Source organism: Meriones unguiculatus, chromosome 8 (assembly GCF_030254825.1).
Source record: "Meriones unguiculatus strain TT.TT164.6M chromosome 8, Bangor_MerUng_6.1, whole genome shotgun sequence".
NCBI lineage: Eukaryota > Metazoa > Chordata > Mammalia > Rodentia > Muridae > Meriones > Meriones unguiculatus.
Window position 1 is genome coordinate 62956231 of NC_083356.1, and position 23987 is coordinate 62980217.

Below are 23987 nucleotides of genomic sequence, written 5' to 3' on the forward strand. Positions count from 1 at the left end.
TGTTTAATCTACTTGTCAGGATGCTAGTTCTGCTATAGGAGTAGACAGTGAATAGCAATTTGAGAGACTGAAAATAGTCCCAAAGAAATTGTAATCAGGCTATTAGATCAGCAACATTCCCAACTCTCCATAGTCATTCAAGCTTCTGAGTCTATCAGGCTTGGCAAGTGCTTCTTCCCAGGAATTCTCCATACTGCTGCTCTTCCTCCTGAAAACTCTGTAACCTACCATCTATACTGCCGCAGTGCTGGCTTGGAACATAAGGGCCAGGCTGGGTAGCTTAGAGGGCTTCTAAAGGTTCAAACTATGGAGAAAAATGACATCTCAGCACAAAGAATAAGCCAGGGATGGCCATGTAGTTCAACTGGGAGAGTGTTCGTTTGCCATGCGTGGAGCCCTGGGCTCCATGGCAGCACTGTAGACCAGGTGTGCTGTGCAGGTCTGTAACTCCAGCCTGCAGGAGAATGAAGGCAGGAGGACCACAAGTTCAAAGTCATACTTGGCTAGGTAGTGAGTCCAGGCAAGGCTAGACAACATGAGACCCTGCATGGGGGGGAGGGAGGAGCAGAAGGATGGCTCAGTAGTTGAAAGCAATTCCTGATCTTGTAGAAAATTCAGGTTCAGTGCCCAGTGTACTCAAGGCAGCTCACAACTGTCCATCTCTCCAGTTTCAGAGGATGCGACATCCTCTTCTGATCTCTGTGGGTGCCAAGTGTGCATGTGGTACACATACTTGATCAGAACACTCATGCACATAATAAGTAAATCTTTTTTTTAGAGAAAATAGAAAGAAAATGGACCATTTTACATTTTGCTCCTCACAGAGCTCCAGCACCTCCCTCTTTTCCCCACAGCACCCAGTTCCTCTGTCCCTTCCTCCCCATCACTATAAAGAAAAGGGGTGAAGTGAGACCAGAGCACCAGAGCATCTTTTCTCAAAGGAGAGTGGATTAAACCCAGGGCACCCCTTTCCTCCCAAAGGGGCTCAAGCAAAACACTGCACTTTCCCAGCGTTCCGAAAAACACCTTTTTCCTTCTCACCACCAACGTAAGGAAGGTGTTTTGAGTTTAACATACCTCTTCTAGGGCTGGAGAGATGGCTCAGAGGTTAAGAGCACTAGCTGTCCTCCCAAAGGTCCTGAGTTCAATTCCCAGCAACCACACAGTGGTTTACAACCATCTGTAATGAGATCTGATGCCCTCTTCTTATATGCACTCACACATGCAAGCAGAATTCTCTATAAACAATAAATAAATCTTTTTTTAAAAGATACATCTTCTACTTACTAAACTTTAATTTCCATGTCCTCCTGCCCAGCAGTGCCAGTCAGCATGACTGTACTTCCTGACTTCAGAGTTTCCATCTTTACAATGGGGTCATTGCTGTGAGGATGCATCTACTTACTACACATGAAGTGTGAGGAAGAGAGTCTGGCTGTGAGGACTGGGAATGCTGGGAGTGTCCGAGAGATGACCCTATGAGTAGTGTTAGTTCCATTGCAAATGACCACACAAACTAGGCTAGGCCTGGTGTTCCAGCGCTTGGGAAGCTGAGGCAGGAGCACAGCCAGCCTGGACTACATGTTGAGACAGCATCTCAAAAATTAATCGATTAATTAATAAAATAAGACCTGTTCTTTTACAGTTGGAGACCAGATGCTGAAATTGAAGTGTCTTTAAGGCCACACTCCCTCTGGTAGCTCTAGGGGGAAATGCTATCTTCTCTTGCTAGTGTTTAGTGGTTCCAAGCATTCTTTGGTGTCCCTTGGCTTTTGTCCCATCACCCAAGCTCTACTTGAGGTATCATGCAGCATGGTCTTCACTGTGTGGATGTGTGTGTGTGTGTGTGTCTGTGTATGTGTTTGTCTGTGCCTGTGTCTCTTTCTCCCTATGCCCCTTTGGTACTAAGGCTGAAATTCAGGACTTCTCATGCTCACCCTATGATCTACCACTGAACTACCCACTAACCCTATTGTAGCTCATAAGGACACTAGTTTTATTTGCTTCAGGGCCCACCCTAATCTAGTATGACTTCCTCTTAACTAATTACATATAGAAAAGCTCTTTCTCCAAACAAGGCCACGGTCTAATGTTCTGAATGAACATAATTTCAAGGGGATGTTTCAGACTGGGACAGCTGCCATCTCCAAGGCTTAGGCTTCTATGGAAGTAACTTAGGGCAGGGCTGTTGGATGCAGATTCTGTCAGAGACCTGATTGATGGGATTCCCCAGCCTCGCCCAGCTCCCTGACTTGGCTGCTGGCTGCGTGGATCATCTTGCCAGCAGCCTCTGCCCCCTCTTCTGGGGCCTCGTCATCCCTGAGGGGCCTGACGCCAGTGCTTCCTCCCTCAGGCCTAAGCTCTTGATTCTTGGTCTCAGAGGAAATCCTATGAAGAAGGGACCTCACAAAGCACCAGGGACATTTGACGTGGCATTCAGGAGGTGTCTTATTCAGTGTTCTATTGCTGTGAAGAGACACCACGACCACTGCAGCTTTTATAAAAGAAAGCATTTAATCAGGGCTTGTTTTCAGTTTCAGAGGTTTATTCCGTTATCATCATGGTGGGAGGCATGGTGGCATGCAGACATGATGCTGGAGAAGGAGCTCCACCTTGGATCTTCAGGTAGCTGGAAGAGAAAGGACACTGGGCCTGGCTTGAGCTTTTGAAACCTCAAAGGCCACCCTCAGTGACACACTTTGTCCAGGAAGGCCACACCTCCTAATCCCTCTCAAGTAGTGCCACTCCCTGATGACCAAGTATTCAAACATATGAGCCTATAGGGGCCATTATCCAAATCACCACAGAAGGCAAGCAAAGCTGACATAAAAAAGTCAGCTGGCTTTTCCCAGGAAGCCATGGTTGTATCAGTAATGCATTCTCCTGTTTGCATCCTCCCTAACTTTGGCCTCCTCCTTCATTTCTGCAGCCTAAGATTGTGTCACTCAACCAAGGATTCACATTTTGCTTTGACTCTCTCTTGCTTTTATTTCCAGGGAACTCAAGTGTGTGAGTTTCCTGTTAGTGTAACGACTTCCTGAAATAACCAGCTTGTAACAGAGGTTCCTATTGGTGCATGACTCTGCATGTTAAAGTCTGTTGTCGGTTAGCTTTGCTGCTTTGGGACCAGTGGCAAGAGAGCAAATTCGTCATGGCAGGGTGGGTGTGGTGGAGGGGGCTGTAGGCCTCATAGTAAGTGGAAGCAAAGAAGGAAGACACTAGAACCCTCCAATCCCTTTTGAGGGCATGCTGCCAATGACCTCAAGAGCTCTCACCAGACTCCATCTCCTAACAAGTCCAACTGAAACCAAGACTTTAACACACAGTCTTTGTTGATAGGAGGACGTTGGAGATACCGACTCTAGTGTTAGAGCCTGTTCAGGACCTGACTTCAACCAAGCAATTAGCTGGCCATGCAGAGCAGGGATATGCTGGAGCTGAGGTTTCAGGGGAGCAGGGCTCTGAATCTGTTGGCTGAGCCACAATTTCTGGGCTGTGGAAGTCATACTCTACTGAGTTTTCAAGATGCCAGATTCTAACCATGAATAAGACTTGAATGAGGCCAGGGGCTGGAGAAGTAACTCAGCAGTTAGAAGCCTGTGCTGATCTTGCAGAGGACCTGAGTTCAGTTCCCAGAACTTACATCATGTGGCTTACAACCACCTGCGGCCCCAAATCTCAAGGGAACCCAAATCTCTACTCTGGCCTCCAGGAACACCCATGCTCACATCTGCACAGCTTCCCACATCCCCCATACTTAAACATTAAGAAGAGAGAGAAAAGAGAGAGAGAGAGTGAGAGAAGGCCAGGGCCTTGAGCCCAAGAAGTAGCCTACAGGCTAAGCATTGTTTAGAACTTGGACAGAAACAGGTTCTCCTGTCCTTCCTATTTCTTGGCTTGGCTTTTGTTTTCCTGTAACTGGCACATTTCTGAGATTGAGAATGTGGTTTGGCTTCTAGTCATCTGTGCCTCAATGGTAGACCCTTGTTGAAAACCTGTTTGTTTCTTGTGGTTCACTCCCATCAACCTCCCTGCCAACCCCTCATCATAGCTACCATTTACTTCCTGCACATGTGCCAGGCACTGAAGGGTCTTCATCAGGCACTATGACAGGAGAGAATAGGGAGCAAGGTTCAGAGGCAGGAGGTGACTTGCCAGAGACACACCGTCTTCAAGTGGTGCACCTGGGTCTAAATCACAATTACTGCTGTCCTCAGCATGAAATGGCAGGAAGCATTCACTAGAAACAAACAAAAATTCTCAGCCACGAATCTGCGCTGTTTCTGAGGCAGCTCCAGAGGTGGGTGGGTAATCACGAATTCTTGGGCAGCTGGGCTTGGGCGTAAACTCCCAGCCTGACAGTAAACAGCTAAGTATTGCCCTTTTCTCATCTGTGAACTGACATGATGATGCTGATAAGTCTCTCACAGGTTATGTGTGTGTTCATATGGGTGCTCATGGATTTGTGTACATGTGAAGGTCACAGGACAAGCTAAGGTGTTCCTCAGGCCATCCACCTTGAAAGTTCTTGTTTGGTTTGGGCCAGGGTCTCTCATTAACCTAGAATTTGACAAATATGCTATGGTAGCTGGTTGGTGAAGCGTGGGGACTGGCCCAGCCTGTCCCCTGCCTGGTGCTGAGGTGTCGAGCCAACACACTTAACTCTTCGTATCTTTAAGTCAGGGTCTCACTGTGTAGCCCTGGCTGAGACTCACAGAGACTCTCCCTTCCCCCGCTTCCTGAGTGCCGGGATCCAGGTGTGCGCTACCATACCTGACATCATGCTCAGCCTTTGAAAAACTTTAAAAGTGCATTAATTTAGGTTGACGGTGTGTGGGTGTGTTAACACCATGAAGGACAACTTTCTTGCAGAAGTCTGTCCTCTCCTTCCACCACATGGAGCCTGGAGATCAAACTCAGGTTCTCGGCGTGGCAGTAAGAGCCACGTCTGTCTCTGGCCCCCACGTCTGTCCCACTTTTTAAAATGTGGTTCTGTGTGTGTGTGTGGGGGGGGAATTCAGGTCCATGTAGTTGCAAGGAAACTACTTTGCCATCTGAGCCATTTCCCCAGACTTTTCATAGGTTATTGCAAAAACAAACAAACAAACAAACAAACAAACAAACAAAACCATGATACATGTCACTTACCCAGACATGCGTGTGAGTGCTCGGCCCTGGAGGGGCTGCCCTCGTCATCACTGTTAGTTTTCTTCCAGCTGGTGGCAGGATGTAGCTCCTCCTGTAAGCTGAGCCTGCAGTCATCCACAGCAGTCATCAGGGTCTGCCGCCTCTGACTCCTCATGCTTTGCACTGCACAACTCAAGAGTGTTGCTGACATAGACTACAATTGGGAATCATACTTCAAGCAACACTGCATGGCTTCCTGGGGAGGCTTTCTGGCATTTCCCCTCACTGCCCACAGGCTTCTGCATCACTAAAATTACAGCCCCGTGGCAGTTCAGCATCACACTGATGCCAGTCTGTGCAATCAACACTTGAGTCGCCGGCTACGAGCAGCGCTAACTCACAGGGCTGGGTCAGAACACTGCCGGCAGCCCTTCACTGGCAGGCGGGAAAGGGCCTCCGCCGCCTTCTCAAGGATGTGCTAAAAATCAGACTCAAAATAAAGCCTGCTATGAAGCAAGCCAAGAGACTTCAGAGACTGGACATGCCTGTCCTAAGAACTGCACATGTGTACATGGAGCCGCTGCTGCCCAAGGAAGATAATGGAGCAGCAGCCGGAGAGGATGGCGAAGTGCTGTGTGTTTGGTTCCATTTACGTCCTAAAAGACACAGATCAATGTCTTCCCAGGTCCACAAAGAAACGCGCAGAGGTGGTTCACTTAGGGATAGTGTGTTTGTCTCGTGGTAGAACTAATGCAATTTCCTTTTCTCTTTCTACTTCTTTTTCACTCTAAGTCTCAGGGTTATAAGAACTTTGTTGGAATCTGCAAACACATTTTTATAGCCTGGGAACATCAAAAACAAAATTTTTCTGAAGAATAAGATAATACCTCTTTTTTGATGGATGCATGATCTCAACTAAACTTCCGTGCCTCTATGCTTTGCTGTACCTCTCTAGGCCTCAGTTTCTTCCATTATAAAGCAGAGACAGGAGTGGTTTCTACTTTTTACGGTTATAAAAATTAAATTCATTAATATGTGTAAAATACTTGGAACTCCAAACACTGGAATATTTAATGTTATTTGTAGCATGGTTTCCCACAGAACTAGGAGCAGTGATATGCAGAGAAAATAAGGGACAGGTTATAAAACCGGGCCCCATGACTGTGGACCTCAGGAAGACTTATCTGTGCTCTGCAAACTTAGAAAATCAGCCCCGAGGCTGGAGCCCACACATCCCAGAGCCCCCAGGTCCCCGCTCAGCATCCTCCGCTTCCTCTGCCTTCCGCTCTCTCCAGACTCTCAGCTTGGAGGTGAGCATGTACTCTGGTGAGGGCGATGCCTTCCACCCAGTCTACCCATTCAAGTGCTGATCTCTTCCAGAAACTCCCTCACAAAGATGTCTGTAAGTCACGTTTACCGGTTGTCGGTGGAGCGGACACGTGAGATCTCGGACATGGCGGCTGGTGGTGCTTTTGTTTAACTCCACACCATGCAAAGGTGCAGGTAAGACAGAAACCACAGGCGCCACCGCCAAGTTGCTGTGGCGAGACCAGAAGCTAAATGCATGATGCTGGAAAGAGAGCGCTGGGAACTGTTGACACACTTCCACTGGGCACCCACTGAGCTGACAGCAGGGCAACTGACAATGACTTGGCAAATACAAGAAATGCTTTTTTGGGGATCATGGTTAGTATTCTGAGATAGTTTCTCCTCTCTGTAGCCCAGGCTGGCCTCAAACTCACAGAGATCCACCTGCCTCTACCTCCCAAGTGCTGGGACTAAGGTATGTGCCCACCACACTTGGCTGAGATTGTTTTATTTGGTGTTAGTGTGTGTGTTCAGTGTGCGTAGGTGAGTGCCCACTTGTTGGAGGCCATCTTTCTCTCCTCCCCACTTCACATGAGTTCCAGGGTTGAACTCAGGTCTTTAAACTTGAGCAGCTCAGGTCCTACCCACTGAGAAACCTCACAGGTCCAGGAAAAATACTCATTTTTCAATTTATAAGTTTCAAAACCACATTCAAGGGCCATAATGAGACAAGAAATTCTCATGTCTTTGTGATGTAAATCGCCGGTACAAGTCAGTAAGAATTGGCAGCGGGAGGGGAGAGAATGCAGAAGCATACATGATGGCACTTAAAGAAGTCTGCAGGGAGGGCTCTTGACTGCGCGCGAAGGTGCGCACTGCATGTGCGGCATGCAGCTCAGGGCTCTTAGTTCTGCATGGGGTCAGGGATCTCAGCTCCAGATGGGAAATACTTGTCTGTGGCCTCTCCCTAGACTTGAATTCTTGGTCCAGGTTATTTCCTTGTTGACGGCTGATGGAGAATGTGGGGGCAAAGGCAAGCCATCCTTCAAGCTTTGAAGAAAGAACCCCGGTGAAGAAACCCAGGTATATCCTTATCATTGTGGAAGATATGCCCTGAGCAAAGCCACATGCTTACTACAGATATACAGGACACACAGCAACATTTTCATTCCACCTTCTTCTAGCTGCGTCAAGACTGAAGAGGGAATTACCATCAGTAGCATTAGCAGAGTTTATGAACCTAGCCACTGTAGGTCACTCATTCTTTCAGGCAGATGAACACTTTGTCACCTTACATCAAAGGATACATAGAGCTACTGGTATGAAGCAGACAAATACAGACTCTCTGAAGGGACAAGGTAGGTATGGTGTCACATATCTCTAATCATAACATTCCAGGAAGCAGAGATAGGTGGTTCTCTGTGAGCTCAAATCTAATCTGGTCTATATAGAAAGACTCTTTCAAAAACAACAACAGGGTAGGGGCATCCAGCACTCAGGAGGCAGAGGCAGACAGATCTCTGTGTTCGAGGCCAGCCTGGTCTACAGAGAGAGTTCCAGGAGAGCCAGAGCTATACAAAGGAACAAAAAACAAAACAAAAACAAACAACAACAAAAAAGCCAAACCCAACCAAACAAAATAAAACAAACAAGAACAGATAATAATAAAAATTTTAATTAAGAATTCTTTTCATACACATGCATTAGTTCTGAAGATTAAATGCCCATTTTTCTAGGACCATGTGACTTGGCGCTCCGTGTGCGCAGGTTCATGTTATATCACTCTACCTTCTTGTATTCTATTAAGAGAATAAACAACAACTCAGAAAATGGTGAGAGGCTGCTCAGCCTCCACATTATGTGGGGAAAGCCCCCCAAGTTTTCAAGATACTCAACGCAGGGATCACTTTGACTTGAAGGAATCGGAGCAGTTGTGCCAATGAGCACTGGAGTCAGTAACATAGAAATCTGTGTTGATCTGCACCTCACAGCTTCTCCTGGTGGCTTTCAAGATAAATGAGCTGCAAGGCATTTGTGTGTCTGTGTTTGCAGGCTACTGAGCAGCATCCGGAGAGCTGGGAAGATGGTCCTCTGTGGAACCATCAGCACAAAAGGTAAAGCGTGAATATTCAAGAGTGAATGAGGCCCGGGCAGGGGCTGGCTGTGTAGAGCAGGCAGAGGGAAACCTGAGCAGGGCACACCAGGCAGAAATGTCAGCCAGTAACTCTTTAGTCTTGACTTCCTTCCCCACACAGCCATTCCTAACACGTAAGGAGGAGGAGGCTGTCATCCAGCACTCCAGGGGGTCACATTCTAGCAGTGAGACCTTCCCTAGTGTGAGCTGGGGTAGCCATTGTGCCCCACACTGTTAAGCATCCAACTCACTTGCATTCCAGTGTTTTTAAACAGTCTCCTAATTACTCCAGCTTCTTCTGTCAGGGTCTCTACAGGGGAATCCAAGAAAAGGATATGGATGCCATGTATTCTCATCTTCATAACAATCACTTTTGATGTTGTAAATAAGCATTGTTACTCAGCTGATAATTTGGTACAAAGTAACTACAGGGAGGAACTGGGCTACCCATTCCTGCCTATGGCATCTGTTTCGCTGTTGTGTGGAAAATCTCGGTGGGCACCCTCACATCCTGATCCTTAGTCAGTACCTTCTTTAGAGTCTCAAAGTGCATCTAAGCATGCATGGTATGTATCACTGGGTAATGAATTAGTGCTAATGCATCAGTGCTGCAGTTTCATGTCTAATCCCATTTGCCTGGTTCAGATGAGTATAACTGACAAAGCTAGGTTTCTCCCAGGTCAGACCAAAGGCAGCCAGTGGAGCACGGACTTGTCTTCTGTGGCCAGTGCATCCCTCCTGTCTTTTATGTCTAAGACATGGACTGGAATAGCACTCACTGACACGAGCCAATTGCTTGAGACACCCTCTACCGGGTAGCTATTTCCACTGTAGAGGAAGGAAGAAGGTTCTGGAAGGAGAGCTAGAGCAATGGCTTAACAGTTAAGAGCACTGGCTCTTGCAGAAGGCCTGGGTTCAATTCCGTCTATGTAGTGTCTCACAACTGTCTGTAACTCTAGCTCCAGAGGATCGTTCACCCGTGGGAACCAAGCATACATACATACATACATACACACATGCAAACAGCACCCTCCTCACACAATCCAAATAAAATACATAAATCTAAAACAAACAAACATGCAAGTCTCAGGAAGCTTCCAAGTTTCAAGAGTCAGGAGCCCCTCCTCCCCCAGGTCATAGAAACAATTACCTCTGGGAGGGGACTCTTCAGATGGCCAAGTCATCAGGAAGCTGTGCCAGGAGCTGCAAGGATGCCGCTTTCTGCCCGGGCGGGCTTTTCTGGTGCTGTAGTTGTATGTGCTTGTATATAGTTGTATGTGAGAGTGAGTAGGGTCACTCATACTCCTGGAAGTCCTCCTCGCCTATGTCCCCAAGAAATCCTGACAGTTCACATGTTCGCTGGGGTAGATCTGGGTGGGAATGTTTCTTTGGTCTGTAATTGCTGCCCTTTCCAGGATGAAAAGATGTTTGTTGATGTCTTCCCAGGAAAACTAATGAAATAACCTAGCAACAAAGTTGTGGGATGTCTGCCCAAATAGTGAATTTTGTTTCTGATGTTCCAGGCTGGCCTGGAACTCTCATTTCTGTCACTAATTGACATGAAGGCCAAGAGCCTGGTGGGGCCATTCCTGTGTAGTGGTGACAGATTTCCTGTGTCTCCTGGATGTGAGGAAGGCTTGTCCTTTACTCTGCAGGAAGTTACAGATCCCAGCTAACCCCATGTGACCAAAATCTTACCATGACCTAAGAATAACTCTGAAGGAAAGACCCAAACCATATCTTGTTCCACTGGAAATTAACTGGTCTGTCAAGAGGCCATTCCTACTGTCTGGTCTTCATAAAGTGTGGGTCATGTTCCCACGTCAGAGAGCATAACTGTGTGGAGGAATGTAGAAAATTTCCTAGCAGTAAAAGGTTTCTGAAAACACAATGGCCAAAAATCAATTCAAAAATCCAATATGTACTGTTGGAGCCCTCGCCTGTGTCGGCCCATGTCTGAACACGCAGCGTGAGCACGTCTCACCATGCACGCTGTCACGCCATGCACGCTGTCACGCCGTGCAAGGCCAGTGAATGCCTCCCTATACACCTCAGCTCTGGTTCGTATGAATGTCTGTGCAGTTCAACACACTGACAAATTTCCATGCTCTTATCCACACAATGGTTTAATCACAAAAGAGAAAGATATGTTTCTCTGGGTCATTGGATTGCATTGTGTTAGAATGTTGCATTTTAAAAATTACTTTTTAAGTGGCTTATTTGAGTTTCATAAAAATTGTTATATGACTATTGGCTTTCAATTAGGAGTGGCTTTTTAAAACTGTCTTCAATTATTGTAAATATGACTTCTGCCATTTTGTAGTATGTATTTATGTGAATTGTTGTTCTCCACATTGACAATCATAATACTAAAATATCAATCAGTGTTGAAGTTGTTTCACATTCTGCAGTATCAAATGTTCAGCCAAGATTTAATTCTTTCTATGAAAAAAAAAAAGCACATCCATCTCATTGGCATGCAACCTTCTTTTGTCTTTAATAAATGGTGAATTTATATGCACACCAAAGACATGCTTTAAAAAAAATCTCTGTGCTTTATTCCTGATAAATGTTTGGTTTGTATACCAATTTTATGTATAAAATTGTATTGTACAAAATTTCTTGCATGAAAAGTGGTCACAGAAAGAAGAGTTTGGAAGCCCTGGTTAGAGGTGTAGACCATGCCCCAGAGGCCCAGATGAGGTCTGGAAAGCCCAGGATTAGAACACTGATGTTTTCCATTGGTGTGTACAGATTTCTCCTCAGGGTGGCAAAGAATCTAACAAGTATCTTCTAGTGAAACTGACCTAGATCTTCACCTTCTCAAGCTAAGTATGGAAAACCTAGAGAAGCCCAGACATATGCTTGCTTGTCTGTCTATCTATCTATCTGTCTACAGTAGATGAATTCAGGACCTCATGAATGCTAAATACAAACTCTAGCACTGACCTATACTCCCAGTCCTGTGCACATTTTGTAGATATTTTAAAATGTTATTTGGTAGAAGTTGTATTTGTATGTGTGTGAGAGAGAGAGCATGAGTGTGCACTCATGACTGTATGATGTAGGGTGGGGGACATTCATGTGCATGGAAGTCTGAAGAAGCTTTGTGGAGTCAACACTCTCCTTCCACCTCTATGTGAGTTCTGGGATCCAAACTGAAGTCAAACTACAAATGTCCATATTCACTGAGCCATCTGTCTCACTGACCCCTAAATTTTATAAAATAAAACTGGCTGCTTTTTGCATGGACCGTCTAACAAATCAGATTTCCGTCTCATAGGGAAGTCTTTTGTGGGGCTGGAACCACTACCTGGTGGTTAGAGTTCTTGGTCCATAACCAAAAGGACCAGAGTTCAGATCCCGACACTCACTTAACAAGGTGGCCATCACTGTCAGTGCCTGGAACCCCAGCTAGGAAGGGAGTGGAAAAAGGCGGCCCCTACTGTTTGCTGGTGTCCAGCCTGCCTGAGAAAATACAAGGCCTAGCTTCAGGGACATAGCTTGCCTCACAGGAGTAGATGGGAAGAGGGACGGGGATGGTCCTCTTCCGGCTTCCATGTGTGTGTGCAAGCACACACAGATAAGACACAAAAGTTTTCTATTTTAAAAATTATATTCTTTTGTCTTAAAATTACTGTAGATTCAAATGTGTTTGTGGTAAATCACACAGTCAGATTCCGTTCTCCATGGAAATGCTTTGCAAAGGGCTAAGTTTACAAGCAGGACACTGATGGAGATGAGCTGAGACACAGAGTGTCTCCAGGGCGATGGGGGTTATCATGAGCTAACTCTCTTCCAGCCAGATCCCCTCCATAGCAACCACAGCTCTGCTTCCCATTGTACCATTGGAGCAGTTCAAGCCTATCACATGTCTCGCCTTCAGGGCTGGCTTCTCCACTCAGTGTATTCCTCTGGAGAGCCATGCATTTTGCTACAAATACCAAAAGTGGTTCTTGCTTGCTGTGGTGACCCAGGCCTTTAATCCCAGTACTTGGGAGCAGAGGCAGGAGTGTGTGTGTATTTTTGAGGCCAGCTTGGTCTACACAGTGAGTTCCAGTAAATGGAAAAATGAGAACATGGTGCTACCAGGTAGATGAATGAGGAAAAAAAGGCATAATGTTTGTAGGTGTGGCTTGAGGAGATTCATTGTAGCTATGAGAAAGAGCACTGCCAGAGGTATCTGGAATGGTCCAGACTAAATCTGGCCTTGGGGGGAGGGGATGGAAAGAAGAAGAGGATAGAGCGAGAGTTCCAGGGAACCCAGAGACCAAGGGGTGGAAAGAGAAAGAGAACTGCATAGCCAAAATGGCTGGGTTATATAGAAATCAGAAAAGCTGGGGAAGGAAGGGAGGCCAGGATAGCCTGGCTGCCAGCATCCACTTTGGTGTGTTAATTATGCACCTCAGTTAGCCATTTGTCCTGAGTTTTGAGACTTAACAACCAGGTCACCCAGGGCTACCTAGTGAGACCCTGTTTGAAAAACTGAAAAGCAAAACAAAACAAAAACCATGGCACGGATATATCACAGCTTATTCAATTGTTCATCTATTGGAGAACATCTGGCTTATTTCAAAATTTGGGTTGTTATGAACAAAGTGCCTATAAATATTCATTACAGTTTTTCATTAACATAACTTTTCATCTCTCTGGGGTAAAACCCCGGTAGTGAAACTGCTTCGATCATATGGCATTTGCATATGGCAGCCTGTTTTCCGGAGTGGCTTGTGTCCTTTTTCATTTTTATCAGCATGTGTGAGTGAGTCATTTCTTTGCTAGCGTTTAGTACGGGCACAGTTGTGTATTAGTCATTTCTAAAGGTGTGCGGTAATGCCGTACTGTGGCTTTACTTTGCATTGCCCAAACAGATGATGCTGCTGAACGTATTTTGTGTAGTTATTAGCCGCTCACTTACTCTTCTTCGGTAATGTGTCTCCTTATGGATTATTTCTTTCTTTCCCCGTTATTTATTTTTTTTTAAAGATTCATTTTGTTTTTAATTATGTGGGGGAAAGGTGTGTACACATGAGTGTAGGTGCCCCCGGGGGCTGAGGTTTCGGATGCCCTGGACACCTGCAGATGGAGTCACTGGAGGTTCCTGGGAGCCAGCTGAGTCATCCGGAAGAAAAGGAAGCACTTTCAATCTCTGAGCCGAATCTCCAGCCCCCTTTCTTCCTTTATTTTAATATGTGAACGTGAGTGTGAGTATGAGTATGTGTGTGTTCATCTCATTATGATGGACTTTACCCTCAGAGTATGAGCCCAAATAAACCATTCCTAAGTTTCCTTTGCCAGGAATTTGATCACAGAAAGAGAGAACTAAGCACCACACCCACCAATAATTTGGTAGATTCATATCTGAAGTTTGTGGTCTATTTTGAGTTAATATTTGCACAAGTCAATCTCGCATTTATTCACTATCATATTGAATCACTCTAACATTTTGTTTTGTTAAAAATACTGGATTCCCTTGCATTTTTGTAAAAACCTCATGGACATATTTTAGTGATTCTGTTTGTAGGGTTTTTGGTTTGTTTGTTTTTTGATTGGTTTGGTTTTTCAAGACAGGGTTTCTCTATGTAGCCTTGGCTGTCCTGAACTGGATTTGTAGACCAGGCTGGCCTTGAACTCACAGAGACCTGCCTGCCTCTGCCTCCCAAATGCTGGGATGACAGGCAGGTGCCATCCCGTGCCTGGCATGTTTGTAGATTTAACAATCCAGACTTTCCCAGCTGACCTAAGCCCATTTCTCTACCAGTGCTACATAATCTTGATTAATGTTGCTAAATGTCATTTTGAAATTCTTTGGACTATCCCCCCACTTTGTTCTTATTCAATTTTGGTTAGATAGTTTTGTTGTTTTATAATAATACTGTCTCCGGTCTTCCAGGGATTAGGGTAGGAACTGCTTGCAGCCTCCATATTAGTTTGGGCAGAAGTAACAGCTTTATTCACAAAACTCTTTCAGTCAACAAATACAGTATCCCTCCATTCATTTAGATCTTTGATTTCTTTCATAAATAGTACTTATACCAACAAATTTCCATTTTGAGCAATTATAAATGCTATTCAAAATTTTGGTATTCATGTATCCATTGCTCTTTAGATTTATTTTTATTATTTTTAATTCTGTATATGTGCATGCATTTGTGTGTGGGTAAGTGCATGTCTGTGAGTGTGTGGATGCCCTTAGAAGCCTGAGGTGTTGGATCCTCTGGAGCTGGAGGTAAGGGCTGTTGTGAACCACCTGACCTGGGTGCTGGGGACTGAATTCAGGTATTCTGCATGCTCTTAACAGCTGACACGTCTCTCCAGCCCATTTTTAGGCATGATTTCCCATCTGGCAAATTCTAATGAACTTATTCTCTGTAGATTTGTTTCATTTGTGGTTTTGTTTTTGGTAGATTCTTTAAGGTTTTTTGTTTTGTTTTTTAATGTAGACAGTCATTTCATGTACAAATAGGGGTAGTTTTATTTGTTCTTTTTCAATCAGTATGCCTTTCATTTCCTTTTTCAGCCTTCTTACACTTTCTAGAACTTCCACCATTTGTCAACAGTGGAATAAGATAGTAAATGCAGGCATCCTGGTCTTACTGTTTTTGAAGCAATGTGGAGGTTTGTTGTTGTTAGGCGTCTTGTGTAGCGCAGGCTGAGTTTAAACTCACTGTGTAGCTGAGGATGATCTTGAACTCCTGATTGTCTTGCCTTAGCCTCCCAAGTGCTAGGATTCAGATATGCACAATACTGGCTCTGCGTGAGCCTGTGCTTTTTCTTCTTGGTCTATTATTACATAAATTTCATCTTTTTTTTTTTTTTTTAAATGTAGGAGTCTCATACTCAAGTGGGCCTCAAACGTCTGGATCCAAGCAATCCTCCGCCTCTGCCTTGTGAGGATCTAGCACTGTAGGAATGTGCCACTTCGCCTGATGTTAGGTTGGTTTTTTAAAATAAATAAATAAACCAGCCTTGAATTCCTGGATGTGACATGTGTTGAGGAAAACTGTCTGCTAATTGCAACAACCTTACCAAGCAAGTATTTAGTCATTTAGAACCTCTCCAGCTGCTTCGCATATTCCGAGAAGCTTCACTGAGCCATGGCCGAGTGTTGCTATGATGGTGTTTTCTTAGCAGCACTTGCCTCTGATGACCCCTGGAGTTCTCTGACTCGGAGCCTCCCTGCCCTGCCACTGGAAAGCATCCCCTCCTTTGGGTGCTTGCTTTTCCTTTTGTTCTTCTGGTGGTGGCTCTCCCATAAGAGGCTTCGTGTTGTCCCTCGCCCTAAGTTACTGTCCTCTCCTTCAGGGCCAGTTCTCTCAGAACAGTCTTAGCCTCATGAAATGAACTGACAATTGTTTTGCTTTCTAGAAGAGAGCATGTACACGTATGCCAGCTTTTCTTTGGAAATTGTTTTGCTTTCTAGAAGTGACCGTGTACACGTATGCCAGCTTTTCTTTGGAAGATATCTTAATTAAAATTCCGTTCTGAGCCAGGCGGTTGGCGATGCACACTTTTAGTTCTAGCACTCTGGGTAGCAGAGGCAAGCAGATCTCTGTGAGTCCAAGTTCTAGGACAGCCAGGGCTACACAGAGAAATCCTGTCTCAAAAATCCAACAAAACCCAAATTCAATTAAAAGACAGTTCAAATTATCTACTTCATAGTAGGTGTGGCGTTTTTGCTTTTTGCTTTTGTTTTTGTCAACTTGGTGTAAGGTGGGGTCATCTAGAAAGACGGAAGCTCATTTGAAAAGCGTCCACCCAGCTGACTGGCTTGAGAACAAGCCTGAGAAGCATGTTCTCGGCTGACGATTGGTGTGGGAGGGCCCAGCCCACAGTGAGTGGTGCTACCCCTGGGCGTGTGGTCCTGGGTTGAATAAGAAAACAGGCTGACCACGCCAATAAGCAGCAATCTCCCAAGGCCTCTGCTTGAGTTCCTGCCTTGGCTTCCCTTGGTGATGGACAGGGGTGTTTGAGCCAAACAAACACTTTCCTCTTCAGCTTGCTTTTGACCGTGGCCTCAATCAAAGCAATAGAAAGCAAAGTAGGGTGCTAGGTAAGAGGGCTTGGTTTCTGGTTTTAAAAAATATCCATGGCCAGGCATGGATACATAAAGATAAGTACATAAAGGTATGCACTACCTCAGATCTTTGTGAGTTCAACACTAGCCTGGTCTACAATAAAGAGTTCCAGGACAGGCAGGTTATGTAGAGAGACCCTGTCTCAACACAAACAAACGAAGTATCCTATTTCATCTAAACGTAGATGCTTTGTGTGGTGTTGTTTGTAGTAATCCTTTAGGGCTTCTTTCATTGGGGCGGGGCTTGCACACTACAGGCGTATGCTCTACCTCTGACCTATATTTCACAGCCTTTGTATCACATGTTTGATGCGTGGGTGGTGCACAACTGTATCCCTGTTTCATCCTAATATTTAATTCTTCTTGATTTACCAGTCTCACTACTTATATGTCCATTATAATGATCTTTTTAAAGAAATATGTTTCATTTTGTTTTTCTTTGTTGTTTTCTCATTGATTTCAGTTTTCTTTATACTTTCTTCTTTGGCTTTTTCTACATTAGAGGAGAATTTTCCATTTTTCACCGATGAAAAATGAACCCAGGACCTTGCACTTGGTAGGCAGGTCCTGTACCATTGAATTATAACCCCAGGCCTTTCTAATTTTATTGTTGTTTTGACTGTGAGGGATAGAAGCCTGACATTCTGCACCCCATGTGGCTTCCATTGACATCACAGGACCTGGGGTAGCTGCTGGGCAGAGGCATAGCACCCCAGTGGGCAAAAGTGTCTCATGGGGTGGGTCATGAGGAAGCACAGCTGCCATGTGGGGTCTGCTGATTCTGAGCAGCAGCTTGCACTAGCTGCCGGGGTGAACTCTCAGGTCCCTGTACGGCTTCTCACACCACCCTGCATTAGCTGCCATGGTGAACTCTCAGGTTTCTGTGCGGCCTCTTTCACACCATCCTGCGCTAGCTGCTGGGGTGAACGTTCAGGTCCCTGTACGGCCTCTTTCACACCATCCTGGCAGAGCTTTATACTCACACTGTACACGCAGCATTTGCTTCACAGCCTGGGTGGACACCCAGGCTCCTGTTCGGCCTTTTCTATCATGGCCGGATGGGGGCCGCAGCTTCTCTGCGGTGTTTGGCTACAGTCAGAGCCATTTTCAACTGAAAGTGTTCTGCTCTCGCTCGGCTGCCCCTTTTCAGGGCCTTGGCTGGCAAGAGAAGGCTTTTGTTGGAGCCTTTTTCTTTTCTTAGCCTGTTGGCATTTCGAAGTTGCTGGCTTGTTCCCTTCCAAATCCAAGATATATTAGGCAAAGAGAAAACACTGGGAACTCACTGTCACACTGTTCCTTGGATCACCATGTCCCTAAGTGATCTGTCCCCTCTCCATAGCTCAGCGTGTTTCGTTTCTGGTACCGTTGTTTGTTTTTGCTATGCAAGAGGCCAAAGCCAGGACCTCAAGCTACACTCCTGCCCTGTTGTTTGTTTCTCTATGACAGTCACAGGTTTTACTTGTACTTAGTAGGGGAAATAGCTTTAAGTTATTGATCACCGATTATTCATGCTGTGTATGCATGTGCTCAAGTGTCAGAGTTCTTTTCTCACCTTATTTTGGGGCATGGTCTTTGTTATTCCAGCTGAGGCTCTGTGTGTCTAAGTTTCCTGTCTCTGCCCCTAACTCCAACAGAAGCTCTAAGATGTGAGCTTTTTTAGTGGGTTCCAGAATTTGAGTGCGGGTCAACTATTGGGCTGCACGGCAAGTCTGTTCACCCCGAGTCCTCGCACCAGCCTGCACCGAGCCGCAGGGCAGGGTTTGATGCAGGAAAGACCAAGAAAGGCAATGTTTACTCTGAGTGCCCATGGGCCCATTCTATTGTTCTATTGCTGAAGCAGCAGGGCAGTGGAGGATGGCAGACAATCCATCCCAGGTTCGAACCCTAGAGCTCGGAGAAGGAAAATCAGTATAGGGTGGCCACCAGATTTATCTTCATAACACCGTAAGCTGAGGAGCTTTCTAAGAGTACCAATATCTGTTTTAAGAGGAAGGGCCTAGTCAATCAGGGTGGCACACACCTGTAATCCCAACACTTGGAGGGTTTAGGCATGAGGATCAGCTCAAGGCCAACCCCAGTCACAGAGCTACACAGAGTCTGATGTCGCCCACAGGCAGGCTGGCAATCCTGTAGAGGCTCCAGATAAGTGTGACTGGAACCACGGCCTATGTTCAAATCAGTTCAGATTCCAGAGTGATTAACTCCACCATGGAGTATGTGGGGAAATACAGAATAAACAGCATGGCAAAGAGATTGCAAGTCCAAGCATACAGCATGCCCTTGGCATGGAAAATGAAAATGTTTGAGAAAGCCAGCCCACTTTGCCAATGCACCAGGCTAAGACTGTCAGAAACCCAGTCTCCCTAAGGTTAGCAGAGATTCCAGTGGCCAGTACACCAAAATTCTCTTTCTATCCCCTCAGAAGACAGACAACCTGAGGATATTCATTTGAAAAGACATAGTTGTAATGTCCAATGTGATAACCATCACAAAAACAAAACAATAAAGATTCATCATTTCACCTACCTCTTAGCCACTACACAGACTAATGACTTAACAACTGTCTATAAAATTTACTCAAATCAAAACCCATCTGTTGAGGGACTGGGGATAGACGGAGGCTGGTAGAGAGCTTGCTTAGAATGCACAAATCCTCAGTTCCATCTCCAGTATGTATAAAGCCTACTGATGCATGGTCGTAGTCCCAGTGTTAGAATTTTAGAGGAGGCGGGAGGATCGGAAGGTCATTTCAACTATATGTAGCATACTGTAGCTAGCCTGGGCTACAAAACAAACAGCTGGGAGGCTGTGTTAGGAAGATTGTCATGTGTTTAAGACCGGCTTATGTGTTCCCTCCCTCCCCCCGTGTGTGTGTGTGTGTGTGTGTGTGTGTGTGTGTGTGTGTGTGTTTAACTGGGAGAGATAGATGAAAAGCTCACAAAGTTTTGAATGCAGGAACATGGCTAACACAAAACAAAAAGCTTGTAACTGTGTTGACTGTCCCCTCAAGTGTATTTCAGTTGTGGCCAAGGATGATAATGTTCCATGAATACCATGCCAGTGGGTGGATCCCAAGACCACAGAACACTGGGAAAGAACGCTTCTCTCCAGTAGACTAGACTTAGTACCCAATGGAATGTATGACTGCCTTGAAGGTTTCAAAGTTTTGATTGGCTGCAGATGGCTGTGTCTTGTTTCTTCTCCAAACTTGAGTAGTTGAAGTAGTAATGCTGGGTCGCAGGAGCCAGGCTGGGGTGTAGGAGCTGGCGAGTGCAGTGTTTCAGGATCAAAGCTTACGGAGGCTCCTGCTGTGGTCCAGGACACTGCGAGTGCTGGCAGTGAAGGACTCACCATGGCAGCGTGGGCTTGCTGAGCGCTGCTCTGGCAGGCCTTGCCCTTGCCCTCTGCCTTGCTGAACTGTTAGATTACATTCCTCAAACTAGCCACCAAGGTATATTCCCTTATTTGGCCACTTCCTCCCCTTGAGGCTGACTACCAAAGTCCAGCAATGGAAGTATTAAAGTCCAGAAATCAAAAGCCCCCTTTTGCTCACCTAATTAACATGCCCAATTAAAATTAAACACCTCATCCTATCATGGGATTTCCCCCTTTCTAAACTGTCATTTGCCTATGTCTCCTCTCTATCCAATGGCAATCCTCTGTCCTTCTAGGCAAATATCCTTCCCTCTCTCCCTTGTTCCTTTTCCTTTCTCCCTGGTCCTGTGTCCTCTCTTTGTCTCCTATTCCCTGCCCTTTGCCACTCTGGGACAAATGAGTGTCCTTTGTGCTGAGAACTTGGTCCTTTCAGACAGCAAATAGAGAGTCACATCCAGAAGTCTATGTCACCATTGATGCTGTCGATCCTGCATTTAAGTCGAACATTAACAACTAGAATTCTGAGCTGTGTCTATGCAGGCGGAATGAACGGCCAGCAAGCCACTCCTGGGTACCGGGCTCTCTCTTGCTTGTGGACCAGGAAGCTACATAAAATTGTTTTTTTACAGGCGAAATTATGTGGGAACCATCTTCTGTCCACAGCTATATCACCACCCACAGGACAATATGTGACTCTAGACTTGTTTGTAAAACCACAAGTGCAATTGCAAATGCAAGTGCAAAGACACAAATGGTACTGTGAGGGTCTTCCACTCCAGAAGATGCTAAAATCACAGACTAGGATGAGTATTAAAGTCTACATCATTGGCAGCAAGAAAAGTTGGTGTCTGGATGGGCTGTTAAGGGAATAGGCAGAGTAAAAAAAAAAAATTAATCTTACTGTCACAAAAAGTACTTTTTTCTAATCCTGTCTCAGGGACTAGATGGGAATGAAGCTGCGGTCTCAGATGAAGTCTTCTGATGGGCCAGTTGTTTCTTCTGTACCTAGCCGTCGGTGAATTCTACCCATGTGGACCATCACTGAGGAGCCCTTCCCATAGTTAACAACAGACCTCAAAGCTCCAGACCTGTGACACAGGTGGGTAGCAATACCTTCACATAGGGAAGACTATTTTACATAATAAAGATTTTTTAAAATAGCCCAATCAAGCAAGTCACTTTTCATCGACTTGCTTCAGAACTATCTAAGGGAAGTGGTTAGTCATTGTTTGTGTAGTGAATACGCCTTACAAATGCCTTTTGGAAGTCTGTGCTCATCCGAAGCCGAGTTGGTGGTAGTACACGCCTTTAATTCCAGCACTTGAGGCAGAGGCTCTGTTCGAGGCCAGCCTGGTCTACAGAGTGAGTTTCAGGACAGCTGGGCAGGGCTACACAGAGAAGCTCTGTCTCAAAAATCCAAACCAGCAGGAATGAATACAATGGGACATCTTATATGTTGTCATTTTAAAGTACCCTTAATGCTAAACTAGAAAAGAGCAAAGAAACCTAAGATCATCATTAAACAAACAAACAAAAACGGGCCAAAATTCTTCAGTCACTCACTAACCATCCAGGCAAAGGTGTGAAAGTGCAGATGGGAAAAATGGCTAGCAGTGGGAGAAGGTGAGTGCTAACACCCCAAGATTTCAAAACCTCACTCTATACTCTTCCTTAGCTCCTGAGGGCTAGAAGGTAGTTTCTGGTTATGTCAGAACTTTTCTTGAGTCACGGACTATGCCAGGAAGCTAACGAAAGCAAAGGGAGTGCACTTTCAGAAAATGCACAGAAATGCACATATAAGTTTCCATACACTTGATTTGATTACCTTGGAGATGGTTTTCGTTTTCTAAAAGAATCATAAAAGATAATCAATACCCCTCTCCCTCCCCCATCTCTCTTTGAAATACATGTTGGTTTTGCTTGCTGAGGTAGCTACTAACTCCTGGACTCAGCAACAGTCTCCATTCCCAGAATAGCTGGGATTTCAGACATGAGTTGTCCTGACTGCTAAAATAATGATTTTCTAATTGGCTTGATTGTTTTCAAAGCAAGCAAAATTTAGTGACTACCTCTTGAAAATTTAGGTAAATAAAAATGTTAACTTAAAATAAATAAATGTCTAGAAACAAAATGGAACAGAAAGTAAGGTTCAAATCTACCCAAAAATAATTTCAAAGGAGCCAGGCAAATAGTGCACACTTTATAATCTCAGCATCTGGGGGGCCTGCAGGAGGACCCTGAGTTTGTGATTACCATCAGCTGGACAGCGAGACTCTGTCTCCAAATAAATAAGTAAATACACAGGACGGCTTCTCACTAGCAGACAGTTGACCCTGACCTGCACTTTGATGGAAAAGGAAGCTGTAGGTCACTAAGGCTGTGTCAGCACATGAAATCAGTGTTTCTTTGGCCAGTTGAGGATGGACTTGGGCCTTTATGGCTCTTCAAGTTGAATTTGAGTTGCTTCACTGTTCCCAAGCCTGTGAGGTCATCTCTGGCAAGATCCCCTCTATCTGGGGAGAATCCTTTTACTGTGTGAGCATTCTCAGGGTGGTTACAGCTCTGTAACTGGAGAAAAATTCAGAAAGCTTCTTTGCGGTGTGCAGTCCCAGCCAGTCAGGCATTTGTTTCCACAGTGGAGTACTGGTACTTTCCCTCCCTCCAAGTCAGTATTCTGAGCAGGAAGATTTGGTTTAAACAGCTCATAGGGCTATTTTCCCCTCCAGCATTAACATGGTAGCAACTCCAGGACCTCGAACTGAAGATGGACGCAAGCCCCCTGACTCTGCAGTGAGCACTCTCCTCTGAGGACCTTCCTTTTTCTCTTAAGTCCACAGCTAACTTCAATCTGTGTGGTTGGCAGTGTTCTGCTGCTGGGGCCAGGAGTGAATCTCAGCAGGTCACGGTGTGCTAAGCAAATGCTATGATCCTGGGTTTAACCCTTAGCACTTCAACAAAGGGATGCAACAGCAAAAGTCAGCACAAATAATCTTTGTTCCACAACTGCCATGACCCCTGAGAAGATAGCTAGAATTGTCTGTCCTTGGCCTGTCTATATTGTCCTTCCTGTGCAAGTTTGCTTGGCACAGTGTTTGCCATACTTTAATGAAGTTAGCCTATATTCATTCATTCATTCATTCATATTCTCTCTCATTTGTGGTGTATTTGTGCATGCAGTTGTGGGGAGGCCAGAGAAGGCATCGAATCCTGTTCTACCAACTCTCCACCATATTCCTTTGAGACAAGTTCTCTCCCTGAACTTGGAGCTCTTCTGGTGGCCTGTGAGTGCCGGTGATCTTCCTGTCTTTGCACCCCACAATGACAAAGTTAAGAAAAGCTTGAGACCCGACTTTTCACATGGATCCAAACCCAGGCCCTCAGGCCTCTGCAAAAAGCCCTCTTACCCACTGAGGAGTTTCTTCAGGCGTCTCTTTAATAGCTTATATAATTGTAATACATAATATAATTATATAAAATATATTTATACATAACATACAAATATATAATACATTTAACATATAATAAATATATTTAATATGTATGTGTTGTGTTTTGGTAGTTGTGTTTTGGGGGCAGGGTCTTACTATGTAGCCCTGGCTGTCCTGGAACTCATCATGTAGACTAGGGTGGCTTCAAACTCACAGAAACCCACCTGCATTTGCCTCCCGAGTGTTGGGATTAAAGGTGTACACCACTTCATCTATCTTTATATTTTAAGAAATAAACTCAGAAAAATGTATGCCTTCCTTTTCCTTCCTTCTTTATTTCCTTCCTTTCTTCCTCCTTTCCTTCCATCCTCCTACCTTTTCTTCCCTTCTTTCCTCCTTCCTTCCTACTCTTTCCTCCCTTTCCTCCTTTGCCCCACTATTCTACAAGCTCTATGCCCCTAAGCTGCACTCCAAGCTCCCAGCAAACACCAACATTAACTCCAAAGGCTACAGAAAAAAAAATGTTTGTACTTTCTTTCTT

The 23987-nt window shown here is 45.1% G+C and overlaps 1 long non-coding RNA gene across 1 annotated transcript; it reads left to right on the top strand.

The window, feature by feature from the left end:
• The first annotated feature begins 15405 nt into the window (after nucleotides 1-15405).
• On the top strand, nucleotides 15406-23462 carry LOC132656015 (uncharacterized). Its single transcript, XR_009593973.1, has 3 exons — nucleotides 15406-15502; nucleotides 20956-21117; nucleotides 23196-23462. It is a non-coding gene; the product is annotated as an uncharacterized LOC132656015 (long non-coding RNA).
• Nucleotides 23463-23987: the final 525 nt, after the last annotated feature.